We start from the raw sequence: 15,433 nt of genomic DNA on the forward strand, positions 1-15,433 counted from the left end.
CTGGCTGCAAATGGCTGTACCAATTCTAGGAATGGCAGGGGACAAGAATGGGAAAAGAAAGAAAGAAAGAAAGAAAGAAAGAAAGAAAGAAAGAAAGAAAGAAAGAAAGAAAGAAAGAAAGAAAGGAAGGAAGGAAGGAAGGAAGGAAGGAAGGAAGGAAGGAAGGAAGGAAGGAAGGAAGGAAGAAAGAAAGAAAGAAAGAAAGGAAGAAAGGAAGAAAGGAAGGAAGGAAGGAAGGAAGGAAAGAAAGAAAGAAAGAAAGAAAGAAAGAAAGAAAGAGGAGGAGGAGGAAGAGGAGGAGGATAGACATAGAGAGAAAGAGGGACAGAAATTTGTTTATTAAGTGGAAATGCTTCTTGTGTGCAAAATCTGACCTCTGTCTCCCAGGTTGCCAGATGGCAAATGTGTTCTATTTTCATGTAAGAGAAATGTGAGAAAGAAAGGAGAACAGTAGGTAGCTAGGGATAAAAAGTGGCAGATGCTTAAATGTTTAAATGCTTCTGTTTTCATAATGCTGTGAGTTTCTGCACAAACATTTCTTCCCATCATGCCCTAGGTCCCTGCTAAGCCATTGAAAAGAGCTGATGTTCCTTCCTCCCATAAGGTCCTGGGTTCCCACTCAACCAATGAGAGGAGCTGTGGAGCCGTTAGCAAGGGAGGACCCCACATGATAAAAACTTCCCTTTGATGCAAAACCATTTGGTGTAAACCAACTGAACAACTCATGTGGGGAGAGGGAAAGGGGAAGGGGGGAGGAGGGAATAAGGGAGGAGTTAACAAACAGTACAAGAAATGTACCCAAGGCTTGACGTATGAAACTGTAACCTCTCTGTATATCAATTGGACAATAAAAAAAAAAAAAAACTTCCCTTTGAGAAGACGCCATTGGACCTTTCCTTTGGCCTTCTCCAGATGGAAAGTTCCACTACTTTCCTTGAAATAAACTTGCTCAGTCTGCTTTAAGCCCTTTCCTGCTTTGTAATTCTTCAATGAGAAGAGAAAACAAATCCATACCACAGATGGCATTAGGAGTCGGGTGGCCTTCGCCCTCCTCCAGGGTGGTGAGGTCTCACTTCCTTCACAGAGGAGGCCCAGTGCTGAAGGCTAGGGGCCTTGGGGAGGGGTGGAGCCCTGGGAGGCGGGGCCTAGTGGGAGGGAGTCAGGACATGGGGACATGGCCTTGCAGGGGCTTTGGAGGCCTTGGCCCTTCCCTCTCTTTGTCCCTGACTACCCCACAGTACACAGGCCTCCTTCATGCATCTGAGGGCAGGAACACAGGAGGAGGGCATCCCTTCAGGGGCCACTTGGAAAGCTTGATGAGGGAGAGGCACCATTAATCATCAAAGAATGGAAAGATTTTAAATGCAAAGAGGAGAGAGTGAGAGAGTGAGCAGCAGCAGCACTGCTGGAACTGTCCCAGGACCTGAAAAGTACATCCCTGGGGCCTGAGCAGCAAGGTGGATGAGGGCAGGGGGGCTTGGCCGGTCCCTGGGGGCCATGGATGCGGGCAGAGCATGGCTTGCATTCCCGGGGCAATCCTTGCACCCAGGAGGCTGCTGTGCTAGCATGGTCAGCCCAGGCATTCCAGGTAGACAGGCCCATGGCGTCCAGGGACACCTCTTAGGCTCGAGTCCACAGGCCGTGTTTGCTTCCTCTGAGTCACCTTTCTCAGGGAAGAGGAGGAGGATAAAATTCCTGTTTCTTGTCGGCCATATCTGCAAACCTCTGCCAAGGTTCCCGTTAGTCAAACATTTGAATACTTACAGCGACTCAGACCCAGCTGAATCAACGAGGGCCAGGGCAGAGAGAACTTTACCAGCTCTCATAAACCGACTAGGGAAGGGAAGGAAAGGGAGTGGTGGACAGGCCTGGGGTGAAAGGCCTCCCCTTCCTCCTCCTCCCCCTCCTCCTCCTCCCCCTCCTCCACCTCCCCCTTCCCCTTCCTCCTCCTCCCCCTCCTCCTCCTCCCCCTCCTCCTCCTCCCCCTTCCCCTTCTCCTCCTCCACCTCCTCCCCTTCCTCCTCTTCCCCCTCCTCCTCCTCCTCCTCCCCCTCTTCCTGCTCTTCCTCCTCCTCTCCCTTCTCCTTTTCCTTTTCCTTCTCCTTCTCCACTCTACCACTTGAACCACAGCTTAACTTCTGGCTTTTCTGGTGGTTAACTGGAAGTAAATATCTCAAACTTTCTGGCCCAGGGCTGGCTTCTAATTTCCATCCTCAGATCTCAGGCTCCTGAGTGGCTAGGGTGACAGGCGTGGGGTGCCAGGCTACATCTGCTATTTTCATCAGCAGGCAGTTTTGCAAAGTAGGCTCTGACCCTGAGGTTCAGAAGGTCAAAGAAGTCTCTGCCCCATCTCCCCCCTACACCCCCAAGACAAAGCACAGCACTCCAGGTTATGGCAGAGGTGCTAAACCGGGAGAGAGTGGAGGTGAGGGGAGAGGACCCGGACCGGTGCCCAGTCAGCAAGGGCAGAGATAACCCAGAACACCCAGTTCCCTCGACTGGACCAAGGTTGCTGTGAAATGGGGGAAAAGATCCCAACCCATGACCTTGCTTTCAATCAACCCTGGGGGGTCACCCTGTGGAAGGTTTGAGTTTCTTGTTACAAACACCCTGGAAATCTTGCTTCCTCTGCCTACCTGTAAATAGCAAGAAGCCAGAGACAATGCAGGTGCCAGACATGCCCTTCCCCATGGCTGACTGGTTTTCAAGGAAGGCCCAACTCAAGGCACTTCAGAAACAGATATTTGTGGGTTTCCTCCCCCTCCCCATTCAAAGGCCTGAGTATCCCACACCCTTCTTTCAAGGCTCATTAATAAGAAGCCTGAGGCCAGACTATAAACATGCCCAGCAGAGCAAGCTGCTGAGGTCGGAGGGAAAGCTGCACCAAGGAGAAATTTCAGCGAAAAGCTGCCTAGTTCCTAAACTCATACCAGATGAGTTCCAGAACATTAAAGTTATTGTGCTGAGGCCCCAGGGACTCAATCAGGCCTGGCCTTACAGTGCTCTTGATTTACCTCCTCATTTCCATATATCACTTTCTACAAGGCCTTGAGCAGCACACAGAGTAGGTGGAATTCACAGGGTTCAGGCAGTGCAGGGGCATCCTAAACTAGACCAAGGGGACCCCCCGGGAGAATGCCTCAGGTTGGAGATTCCAAGAGCAAGTATTAGGTTGGTTTGGGGGTGCTGGGTTTGGTGGGTGACTCAGGTTATGTTGGGACCCAGCAGGAAAGACATGGCTGCTGATTTCTCAGCCTGCTTGGTTGAAACACGATGGCCTTATGTGGTCCTTGTCCCATCCTTGATATAAAAGAGGCAGAGCTAGTGCTGGTGGCTCCTGCCTGTAATCGTAGCTGCTCAAGAGACTGAATGATTCCTGGGTGATTCCTGGGTGGTTCCTGGGCGGTTCCTGGGTGATTCCTGGGTGGTTCTCTCTGTTTTTCTGTCTACCTTTTGTTTATCTGGTTGGTTTTTGGTGCCATACTGAGGCCTGAACTCATAGTTTGTGCTCTTGATTGGATTTTACACTCAAGCTAAATTTCCACTGCTGACTTTTTGGTGGATAACTGAAGATACAGAGTCTTACAGACTTTCCTGCCCAGGCTGGCTTTGAACCATTATCTTCAAATCTCAGCCTCCTGAGTAGCTAGCATTATAGGCATGAACCATCAAAAGCCATGATTTTCCTGCATTTCTTAAGGCAGGGCATGAAGGAGAGGGAGAGAGAGAGAAAAAAATAAAACAAACAACAGACAGACAGACTGAAGCCCTGCAATAATTTTGTGTTTGCTATTTCCTGTTTTGAAACTCTAGCTTGTGATTTGTCTTTTAACATTATGCTACACTTAGAGTTTCCAGAAAGCTGTGTGGTTGAATCAGTTGAGCAAGAAGGTTTTATAAAATGTTGCATATTTGATGCTCAATGCTTGTATTGAAGGCAACATTTTATATTGACTGCAATTGAATATTTTAATACAGTCCTCTATTTTTTGGTGCTGAATAGAACTGTGTATAATAATAACACTTGGGTTTGTATTTGTTCACATTGAGCTGGAATAGTTTTGCTTGAATTTCCATTGAGGAAGAAATGTTTTGGAGTTAAAGGCAGCAGAATGGCTGGTGTAGCCAAGCCATTTTTCCATATGGAGGACTCCTTCCCTGTGATCCTGACAGTTGCTTGATTGGGCTTTGTGCTTCTGTTTGGTTTCTTACAAGAAATTTCCTTCTTTTGGTGAAGCTATTTAACTTTGATCTTGGTTTGGCCTGAATGGTATTCTGAGCTCCAAATTTTCATTAGGATTGACTCAACACCTTAGCTATATGTAATTGTCTCTTCTTCTATTGGAATCTCTTGATAAATAGATAACCATATGTTTTTGCAATGTGTGCCAGCTCTGGGGTTTGGACTCAGAATCTAGTCTTTGTGTCTGATCTTCTTTGTGCTCAAAGCTAGTGCTCAACCACTTGAGCCACAGCTCCACTTCTGGCTTTTTTGGTAGTCTAGTGGAGATAAGGGTCTCACAGAGTTTCCTGGCCAGATTGGGTTCCAACTACAATCCTCAGATCTCAGTCTTCTGAGTAGCTAAGATTACAGGTGTGGGCCACCAGCATCCAGCAACTACATTTTTTCATAAAATAGATTGCTTTCCTATATTTGATGAGATTATTTCTTAGTTCCACCTCAATAGCTCTGAAAACTCTGGTGTATAAAAGTATCATTTCCTTTTCTTTCTCCCTCTTTTTCTGTGGTCATGAGCAATGAATATACGTGTTAATTTAGAAGGATAACATTGCTCTAGCAAGAAGGTAATTTTTTGCATGTCAATTTTCCTACTTGGTAATTTTTTATTCTTTATAATCAAAATATGAATTTAAAAAAGTAAAAAGCCAGCTGGGCACCAGTGGCTCATATCTGTAACCCTAGTCAGGAGGCTGAGGTCTGAGGATTGTAGCTTAAGATCAGTCCAGGGAGAACGTCTGCAAGACTCCATTTCCAGCAGGGCTGAAGGCATGGGAGAGCCAAGCTAAGTTGGCTCAAGGCCCTGAGTTCAAACCTCAATACCCTAAAACACACACACATACACACACACACAGAGAGAGAGAGAGAGAGAGAGAGAGAGAGAGAGAGAGAGAGAGAGAGAGCAAGAAAGAAAAAAGTCACTGATGTAGGGTAAAGTGCAGCTTACCATTAATAAATATTCCATGTACATTTTGTTTTGATCATCAGGTATGCCTATTTATTTTTAGTTTTTAGTTTCTTTTGCTTTTGCTGGGTATTTGCAAAGCCACAGCTCCATGCCTGGATTTTTGCTGGTTAGAGACTTTCTGCCTAAGCTGGCTTTGAATTGCAATTCTCAGATCTCAGCCACCCGAGTCGATAGAGTTGTAAGTGTGAGCCACGGGTACCTGGCGGATGTTAAGATTGTAGTACGGTGTTGCTATTCTGCTCAGTGGACACTTCTAATTTCTCAGGCTCCAGCCTGCATTTCAATAATGTGCCTCATAGCTATCAGTTTCCCCACCACGTGCTTGTTACTGACTTGCCCTGAGTTCAAGCTCCAGTGCTGCCTCCCCCCCTCCCAAATAAAATTCCTTTGTGATGGATCTAACCTGCACCACTTGCTGGCTGCCACGTGAGGCTGTATTTCTGGAGAAAACGCGGGACGCCCTCTGCTTAGCTCTGAAGACACAGAGGTAGACATGTTCCCAGACACATGAGCAGGAACTTCTATGGTACTCTTTTTCCTGGGAGAAGAGCTGTGTTGCTGGCTTGCCCTCCCCACTGGTGTTCTGAGAGGAATGTCCATGCAGACTTGCACTTGCCAGATACTTCTTGTTGCTCAGCCAGTCTCCGGAGCACTGCTGCTTTCTCAAGTCTAGTGAAAGCCATAGGAATGGAGGCTGAGCTGAGCTTCTGTATGGGTTTTTGTCTTGGAGCATGCAAGAAGAGCCACCATGGATGACATGGGGCTGAGGAGAAAGCAAGCTGGTCTTGATGGTCACCATGACCCTGGGCCAAAGTGTGAGGCCTTGGTGTGGGACCTGGGCCTCGAACCATGCTGAAATGGGCCTTGTTCAGAGATGAAGCCAAAGCTTACTCATTAAGCCATGCCAGGAACTTCCTCAGCAAAGTTGTTTGTAGGAAATGGTAGAACAAATATTATTTTGGAAACACAGCTGAAGAATTAAGATTCTGTCCAGCCAGGGAGTTTCATCTCACCTGATTGAAATATGTATGCCCATTGGCTTTGCAATGTTAAATGAGCCAGTTTGGGAAAGGAACACATGTCATTTGCCACAAATTGTCTCTAAGAGAATGATGGGAAAGCTGGGCTTAGCTCAATGTGCCCTGAGTTCAAACCTTAGTAACACACACAAATATATACACACACAGCACATCACAAAGTGCTGGGCATGGTGGCTCCTGCCTGTAATCTCAGCTACTTGGAAGACATGTATTGATTGGGAGGATCCTGGTTGGAGGCCAGCCCAGGCAAAAGTTAGCAAGACCCCATCTCAAGTAATAAGCCAGGCAGGGTGGCACATGCAGTACTCATGATCCCAGATGTGTGAGGTATTTAGATAGAAGGATCACAGTCCCGAATTTACCCAAGAACCCCACTCTAAAAATGATTCCCTATCTGAAAAACATAAAAAGGCAAAAATGGACTAGGGGTCTGCCTCAAGTGGTGGAGCTCATGCCTTAGTAAGAGCAAGAGGGCCTGAGTTCAACCCTCTGCTGCCTCTCTTGGTCCTATAGGAGGGAGTTTCCCATCATCCTCTCTGTCTTTCTGTTTCCCATGTTGGGGTAGCTACTTGGGGCTTCCCATGTGCTGCTGAGCACTGAGCCCTGAGCTCTACTCCATGTTAGTGTCTGCTTCTTGGCTGTTGTGAGTGCTTTTGTCCAGACATAAATCCTCCTTTGATCACACTGTGTGTGAACAGCTAGGCATTGCACCTCTGTGTTCCTCTCCTGAGTGTCCTCCTTTGGTCTGAATGTGTGGGAACACCTCGACACTGCACCTCTGCATTCCTCTCCTGAGTGTCCTCTTTTGATCACACTGTGTATGAACACATAGGCATTGCACTTCTATTCTTCTCCTGAGTGTCCTCCTTTGATCTCACTGTGTGTGAACACATAGGCATTGTGCCTCTGTTCCTCTTCTGAGTACCCTCTTTTGCACCGTATGTGAACGCCTAGAGACTCTGATAATTTACCTTGTCCAGTGTATTCTAGATCTAGCTTCCACATAGGAGAAAACATGTGCCATTTGTCTCTCTGTACTTAGCTTACCTCACTTAACATGGTTTGTTCTAGGTCCATCCATTTCCCTGCAAATGGCATAATCTTATTATTTCTAATTTGAGCCCTTTTTTTATTCTGTGTTAAACACCAGATGACACCAGTCACCCCTTTCCCCCATGTCCCAAAGGCCTGGCTGTGGCCACAAGCCTTTGAAATGGGAACTTGGGGCTCTGTGCTTGTGCTATGCTCCACTGGGGTGACAGAAGAGCCTGGGTTCAGTCACAGTTGGACTCAGCTCTCTATTCACTGCTGATTTTCTGAACTTCTCAGAGTCTTGGTTTTACTTCTTTTCCCTCTCCTGGCCACCTGAGCTGGCACAGTCTCTGTCTCACAGGGAGGACCTGGCACCTGGCAGGAGCCAGCAAGCGAGCGAGCAAGGCGAGCAAGGCCAGCCCTCTCCTCTCCTGTCTTCCAATGTAGAAGGCTCTGTGGTGCAATGTTGCTGTCTGTGAACCCAGAAAGAAGGCCTGGGCCTGGGCAGCCTGTGCTATACTGACGGCTCCCTGAGGCCTGGGCCTCTGGGAGATAGAGAAGGTTGCCTATTCATATCTTCTGGTTAAGCCTGTAATACTTATGTTTAGGTTGTGTTGTAGGGATTCTCCATGAGTATGGAAAGGTTACTTTATTCTATCCTGGTGGGGGAAAAGAGTATTCCATGGACCTGATCTGGAGCCCCAGGCATGGCCAATTGAGCCTAGATTAAGCCAAGGAATCAACTTCCATCTAGAGAAGAGAGACACTGGGCAGGTGAGATGGCTGGCTCACTGGAGCACGCTAAAGGGCTTGACCCTTCCCAACTTCCTTGACTGGAAGGGAGATAAGAGTGTAGTAGGCTTGAGATTCACAGAAGGCTGGAGACACTGTGTGTGTGTGTGTGTGTGTGTGTGTGTGTGTGTGTGTGTGTGTGTGTGTGTGTCCCCATCCTGGGGCTTAAACTCAGGTCCTGAGCACTGTCTCTGAGTGTTATTGCACAAAACTAAACTTGAGCCACAGTTTCAGTATTTTGGTGCCTAACTGAAGACAGGAGTCTTCTAATCAGGGTCATCAGATCTCAATCTCCTGAGTATCTAGGGTTACACATGTGAACCACTGTGCCCAGATGACTTTTTTGTTTTAATGCCAGCACTAGGGCTTGAGATCAGGGTCCAGGTGCTCTCAGGGTCCCTGAGCTCTTTTGCCCACTGCTAGAATTCTACCACTTGAGCTGTAGATTCACTTCCAGCTTTTTGGTGGTTAATTGGACATAAGAGTCTCATGGATTTTTCTGTTCAGGTTGACTTCAGATCTCAGGCCATTGAGTAGCTAGGATTTCAGGCATGAGCACCCAGATGTAAGCACTGTTCTTATCCTCATATCATGGGTGTGCTCACAGAGGCTTAGAGGGGTGGAACAAGTTGTCCCAGGCCACATGGCTGCTAGGTAAATGGCAGAATCAGGGTTCCTCTGCCACCATCTCAGAGATCCATAGCTGAGCTCTGTGCCAGGCAGTGCTGACAGGTCTGACTGATACCTCAGCCACCTCAGCTTTAAAGGGGGAGGTTAATATAATCATGGACCACAAAGGAAACATGGAGACTGCAGAACACAACACCGTGACCAAACCAGATAATTGGGAGCTGGAGGACAGGGTTCAGAGATCTGATTAGCTAAATGCACACTTTAGTGCTCAAGTCTTGCCTGTATAATTGAGCAGTTGGTACAGTCGTGTTGGGAGCTACCAGCATCTTGGGAGCTGTTTGTTTAATGTGTGTTTGATGCCCTGTTCTGTTTGGTAGGAGCTGGGCGGCCAGCCACATCTGCCTGCCACTTCCCTCCATGTATGAAACTCCGAAGCCCCTCCATGTCCATTGGGAGGCTGGCTGTCCAGGGCATGTGACCAGAAGCAGCAGCTTCTGTATGCTGTCAGGGTTCAGATTTTCAGAATGAAAACACTAAGCCAAACATGACTGATGTTTTCATATTTATATATTGTAGTTACTTTGCTATCCATTCATTTTTGTGTGTGTCGGTACTGGAACTTGAACTCAAGGCTTTGCACTCCTGCTTTACTTGTTTTTCACTCATGGCTGGTGCTCTACCACTTGAGCTACATCTCTACTTCTGGTTTTATATTGGTTAATTGGAGATAAGAGTCTCAAGGACTTTCCTACCTGAAGTGGGTTTTTCTGTGGTCCTGGAAACTCAGCCTCTGAATAACCAGGATTATAGGAGTAAGCCATCAATGTCCAGTTTGGTTGTTGTTGTTGTTGTTGTTGTTGTTGTTGTTGTGTGTGTGTGTGAGAGAGAGAGGGAGAGAGAGAGTGTGTGTCCTAGGGCTTGAACTCGGGATCTAGACACTGACCTTGAGCTGCTACAGCTTTACTTCTGGCTTTACAATGATTAATTGGAGATTATAATCTCATGGACTTTTCTGCCTGAGCTGGCTTTGAACTTTGATCCTCAAATCTCAGTCTCCTGGTCTCTAGTATTATAAAAATGAACCTCCAGCACCTTGTTTGATTTTACATATATGTATATAATATAACATATGCTATATAATATATATATACATATATATATATACATAAAACACATACACAAGCTAGAGAGAATGGCTGGCCTGGGTACTGGTGGCTCCTGCCTTTAATCCTAGCTACACACACACACACACACACACACACACACACACACACACACACACACACTTTAGCCACAGCCCCACTTCTGGTTATTTTAGTAATTTAGTAGATATAAGAATCTCACAGGCTCAAGCTGGCTTTGAACTATGATCCTCAGATCTCAGCTTCCTGAATAGCTACAATCACAGGCGTGAGCCACTGGCATCTGGCTATATATAAATAATTTTAATATGTAAAGCATTGAAGCCATAACTCCTCAGGTCAGAAAACTGTTAAAGAGCTACAGAGCTCAAAGCCACAGCCAGTGGCAGCTGTCCCCAACCATCTTGGCTTGGACATCTGAGCATCTCCTGGGAGCACTGACCACCCATTACAGGAAGAGAAGTCCCATCAAGGAGAAATAGAAGGGGTGTCCCCATGTCCCTGCCTCTTGTCACCTGGCACTCTCCTGGCTTTCACGAACTGCAGAGGTTTCATGGGCACGAGCCATGTCTAAGTGGAGGTGGAGGAAGGCCACGCTAACTTTCCATAATTATTTTATCTGACCACCAACTTGCCAGTAAAACTATTGTCCAGAGAAAAGCTTTTTATTTTTTGGTGCTTATGAGAGGTCACAAACTCAGAGCCTGGGTGCTGTCCTTTAACTTTTTCCGCTCAAGGTTGGTACTCTACCACTTGAGCCACAGCTCCACTTCTGACTTTTTGCTACTGAACTGAAGATAAGAGTCTCAAGTACTTGTCTTTCCAGGCTGGCTTCAAACCATGATCCTCAGATCTCAGACTCCCAGAGTAGCTAGGATTACAGGCAGGAGCCACCAGTACCCAGGCAAGCTATTCTCTCTAACTTGTGTATGTGTTTTATGTGTAGACATCTTGTCTATGTCAGACGTGGTATGGTCTGGGACATAAAGCAGGTGCCTGATGATTGACAGGAAATTATATGTTGGTTTTGGAGCAGGGATTCTACAGAGTAGTCAGAAAGAGTGGAGCCTCACAGTTAGACATTTCCAGAGTTAGCTAAATGGTCACTTCCTTGCCCAGGGCAATCCAGGGCCTAGCCTGTCTCAGTTTCTCTGTCCTACCTCAGGGCCCCTCCTAGAGCCCCATGATCATCAAATGCTAAGTCTGAGCACCCTGCCACTGTTCTGCCACATCTCACTTCTCTGTCTCTGCTTCTACTTCTCTCTCTCTCCTCTCCCCCAGGGACAGTTTACCTACCTTTTCCCCTGAAAAACAGAGTTCCAAACTTGCCCAGAGTTGACAGCTCTCTGGGTTCTTCTTCCATAGGATTGCTGTCAGGATGGTGGTCATGGTGAAGTGACCCTGTCCTGCAGCTGCAAGGCAGCTTGCTTGGCTGTTCTCAGTGTGTGGGTGTCACCAGCTGAGACTTCTGCACCACAGCCTGCACTTATCTCCCAGGCTTTCCAGAGGGGTCTCTGAGAAGTCTCCCTTCTTGTTGTCTCCAGATCACACAGAAACAAGTGCATTTGTGCAGGTCCTCTTCTATTTTTTCTGTCAATCATGGGGCGAATCTCAGGGATTTGGAGCTATCCTGGGTTATTTCATTCAAAGCTAGAGCTCTGCCACTTTGAGCCACTTCTGGTTTTCTGGTAGTTAACTGAAGATAAGAGTCTCATAGCTGGGTGTTGGTGGCTCATGCATGTAATCCTAGCTACTCAGGAGGCTGAGATCTGAGGATCACAGTTCAAAGCTAGCCCAGGCCTGAAAGTTCTCATGACACTCTTATCTCCAATTAACCACCAGAAAACCAGAAGTGTGCTGTGGGTCAAAGCTGTAGAGTGCTAGCTTTGAGAAAAAGAGTGCAGGGACACTGCCAAAGCCCTGAGTTCAAGACCCACAACTGACAAAAAAAATTCTGATGGACTTTACTGCCTGGGCTGGCTTTGATCTATGACCCTCAGATCTCAGCCACCTGAGTAGCAAAATGAAGAAGAAAAGACAGGTGTTGGTGGCTCACATCTGTAACCCTAACTACTCAAGAGGCTGAGATCTGAGGATCAAGATTCAATGTCAGGAGACTCTTCTCCAATTAACAAGCCAAAAGCCAGAATTAGAGAGGTGACTCAAGTGGCAGAGCACCAGCCTTGAATGAAAAAACTTGGCACAGCAACCAAGCCCTGAAGTCAAGTGTCAATACCAGCATTAAAAAAATTTTGTTCAAAGGAAGTGAAAATCTGATGGAGAAAGTTGGAAGGCAGTGACTAAAACCAGCCATGCAAAGGCAGACATGGCTGGGAGGGAAAGAGTGATTATAGCTTGGGAAAAGTGTTGTTGGTTTTTCATGTGTGAGTGGTAAAATACACCATGCTACTACCCCAGAGCCTTGGGGCCTTCATACCATCTCTGATTCTGCAAAGGTGTGTGTGTGTGTGTGTGTGTGTGTGTGTGTGTGTGTGTGTTTAAGAGGTAAGGGCCCAGGTGCAGCTAAGGTGGAGGTGTTTGGGCTCTGGCCAATGTTTGGAGCCCTGCAGCCAAGCCCAACAGCAGGTCCCCATGAAATTTCATTTCCCAAGTTAAGTTGTTCAGTTTTAAAAACCCGAGTTATTATCAGATTTAAATGAAAGGCTGCTTTCCTGTCCTCTAAACCTTTACATCTAAGTGTCCATTCGTGAACCTCTGGATACCACCACAGAGAGCCAAGGCCAGATAGATGCAGACGGGGAAGGGAGAGGAGACCAGAACAGTTCCCCTTAGGAAAGTTCGACAACTTGAGGAAAGCTGGGATCAAAGGTGGTGTCTGATGCTTCTGCTGCCAGTGGCACTTCTGGCGGTGGACACTTCCGGCGGCATGCCCCTACTGAGGTCTCTCTGTGGTTTGTGGGAGACTGGAGCTTACTCTCATATTTGTTCATTCTGCTAGCATGGCTGAGCACCTCCTTGCTGAGGCTCCAGTGAATGAATTTGCATGAGAAGCATGGAACAGACTGACAATCTGGAGACCAAAGCATGATGGATCACAGGATGACGGGGCAGGGCATGGAGCAAGTTCCCCGAGTGTCCTAAGGGGCAGCCAGGGCTCAGCGAGCATGGGGAGACACTGAGAGCTCATTGGGGAAAGGGCTTCCAGGAGGGCTTTGTGAGCAGAAGTAGAGCTTGACCCTAACATAAGGTGGTGGGAGCCCAAGATGGAGTGTCCACAGGTCCTCCTGGGAGCTGGAAGAGAGCCTGGCTGGGCAACTGGAGCAAAAGCCCCTCCCATAGACTTTCTGCACCCCTTCCCATGGCCCTGAGCAGTCCTGTGTGCAGACCCCTGGACACCCCATTCCCATGGCCCTGAGCTGTCTCCTGTGTAGGTCCCTGAGCATCACATCATGGCCCATTGCCCCTTGGAGACCTGCACAGGCACAAGAGACTGATTGGACCCCAGAGGCATACTCCAGAATGAGCCCCAGTCAGAGGGGCTAAAGGACTCACGGAGAGCTCCTGAAGGCTGCATGAAGCTTCTGATTGGCTGTGGGAATTAGTTTGGCCCCCAGGCTGTCCAATGATGGTGAGGGTCACACAACCCTCCTAGAAACACCTTATGAATCCCTGCTCCAGGCACCCCAGGAGTGCCCTCCCATGGGACCCCTCCAGTCTAGCAGCAGCTCTGCTTATCTTCTTCAATAAATTTGCTGTTTTACTTCACCTTCTGTGTCTGTGGACTCATTCTTTGAGAGACAAAGGGTCTGATCCATGCCCTGGAATCTTTCAATATCTCTGCCCCACTGGCCTCATCCGTACTCCAGGCAGCCTGCTCAGCCCCGACACCAGGCGATGCTCATGGGGAGGGCAGGGGACAAGCAGAGGCCACTCCTTGGGGCACCCTGGCAGCTCTTCTCTCTCCCTGGTTGCCACAGCTCTCAGATGCTTTTGGCCTTCTGTGCTTGCCCCTGCTTCCCGTCTCCTGGATTTACATTGCGGTGGTTGGTGCTGCCGTGTGTCACCTTGCTTCTACCTCAGGACAATCTCCCCAGTTCCTCCCAGCCCTGCGCAGCCCCACTGCCCACACACCCTGGGACACAGGTGACCCCCTACACTCACATATTGCAAGTAGGAGAGAGAAAAGGGTTCCACTCAGGGAAGATGCCTTCCAGGAGCACCAGACCCTGAAGAGTCTGGTCCTGGTATTTAGCAAAGACCCCTTCCTGTTACCTCTTTGCTTCTTAAGAAAACAAGGTGTAACTGCTACCAAGAGGCCCAGAACATTCGAAAGGGCCCTGGTGCTGACAGATGAATAGGAGAGAAATTTCTCAGCACACACCCCCTACTGCCTTGGTGGCCCAGGCTGCTCCCCAGTGTCAAGGTCAGTCTTAACAAATGATTATTACCTTGGCCATAAGCCCAGCGACAAATGTGGCTGTTGTCCAACAACAGACAAGCAGAAGGCTGCTACTCCTTCATCCTGACACCACAACTGAACATGAAGATATTGTGAATGCAACAAAAAGGCAGAAAATTCATCTGAGAGGGAAAGAAAAGCAGCAAGCAGACTTCTGAAAGAGAAGTCCTTCATCCTCCACATCTTCCACAGTCCTTTTGTCTAGCCCAGCCATTTTCATCTGCCCCTAGAGGAGCATTTTTCTTTTATTGTGGGTGATGGCGATGTACCATATGAGTCTCATGATTGTTTTCCTCACTTCTGGGGGCATGGTTGTGGAAACTTTCATTTGATTGGGTCTGTGAACATGGAAGGGGGCCCACCACAGCTCATGCAAGGCGCATGCTCCAGGGGCCCTGAGCCTGCCTGGCCTGCTGGAACAGGGGGCAGAGCGTCTGCATACAAGCACAACTCCTCTTCATGTTGGCATTAGTCCCTAACCACTGAGCCAGGGCAGCTAACACTCCCTCAGCACCCAATGCCAGCTTCCTTCCTGTACATGGATAGTTGTAACAGCCTGGCTTCTTCTGAGGTTTGGAATATCAGACTTGCATAGTGTGTACGTCAGACTGTAAACACATCCATTTACAGACTGTAAATGGGTTTACAAACTGTAAACACCCACAGTTTCTGGGTGCCTTGCTCTGGACTCTGATGCCACAGTAATGAAACCCTGGCACCTGGACCCAGCCTATGTAGAAACCAGGAAGAGGAAAGAGGAGATCCAGACATGTGGGGTGAGGGTATGGGCACCCAGAGTCCTGGAAAAAGGGATACCCCTCTGACATAGCCCATGTTGGAGCATTTCTGCAGTGCATGCATGAGACAGGGTGATCTGCTAATTCAACATGTAAACTCCAGCCAGGTACTGGCAGCTCATGCCTATAATCCTAGCTAATCAGGAGGCTAAGAACAGAGGGTCGTGGTTCAAAGCCAGATGGTGCAGGAAAGTCCATGAGGGTCTTATCTCCAATTAAATACCCCAAAAGCGGAAGTGGAGCTGAGGCTCAAGTGGCTAGCCTTGAGCAAAATAAGCTAAGGGACAGCGCCTAGGCCATGAGTTCAAGCGCCAGGAATGGCACAAATAAAAAATAAAAATAAACTCCGGAGAGCAGATGAAAGTTTTAG

This window comes from Perognathus longimembris, chromosome 2 (assembly GCF_023159225.1).
Source record: "Perognathus longimembris pacificus isolate PPM17 chromosome 2, ASM2315922v1, whole genome shotgun sequence".
Classification (NCBI taxonomy): domain Eukaryota; kingdom Metazoa; phylum Chordata; class Mammalia; order Rodentia; family Heteromyidae; genus Perognathus; species Perognathus longimembris.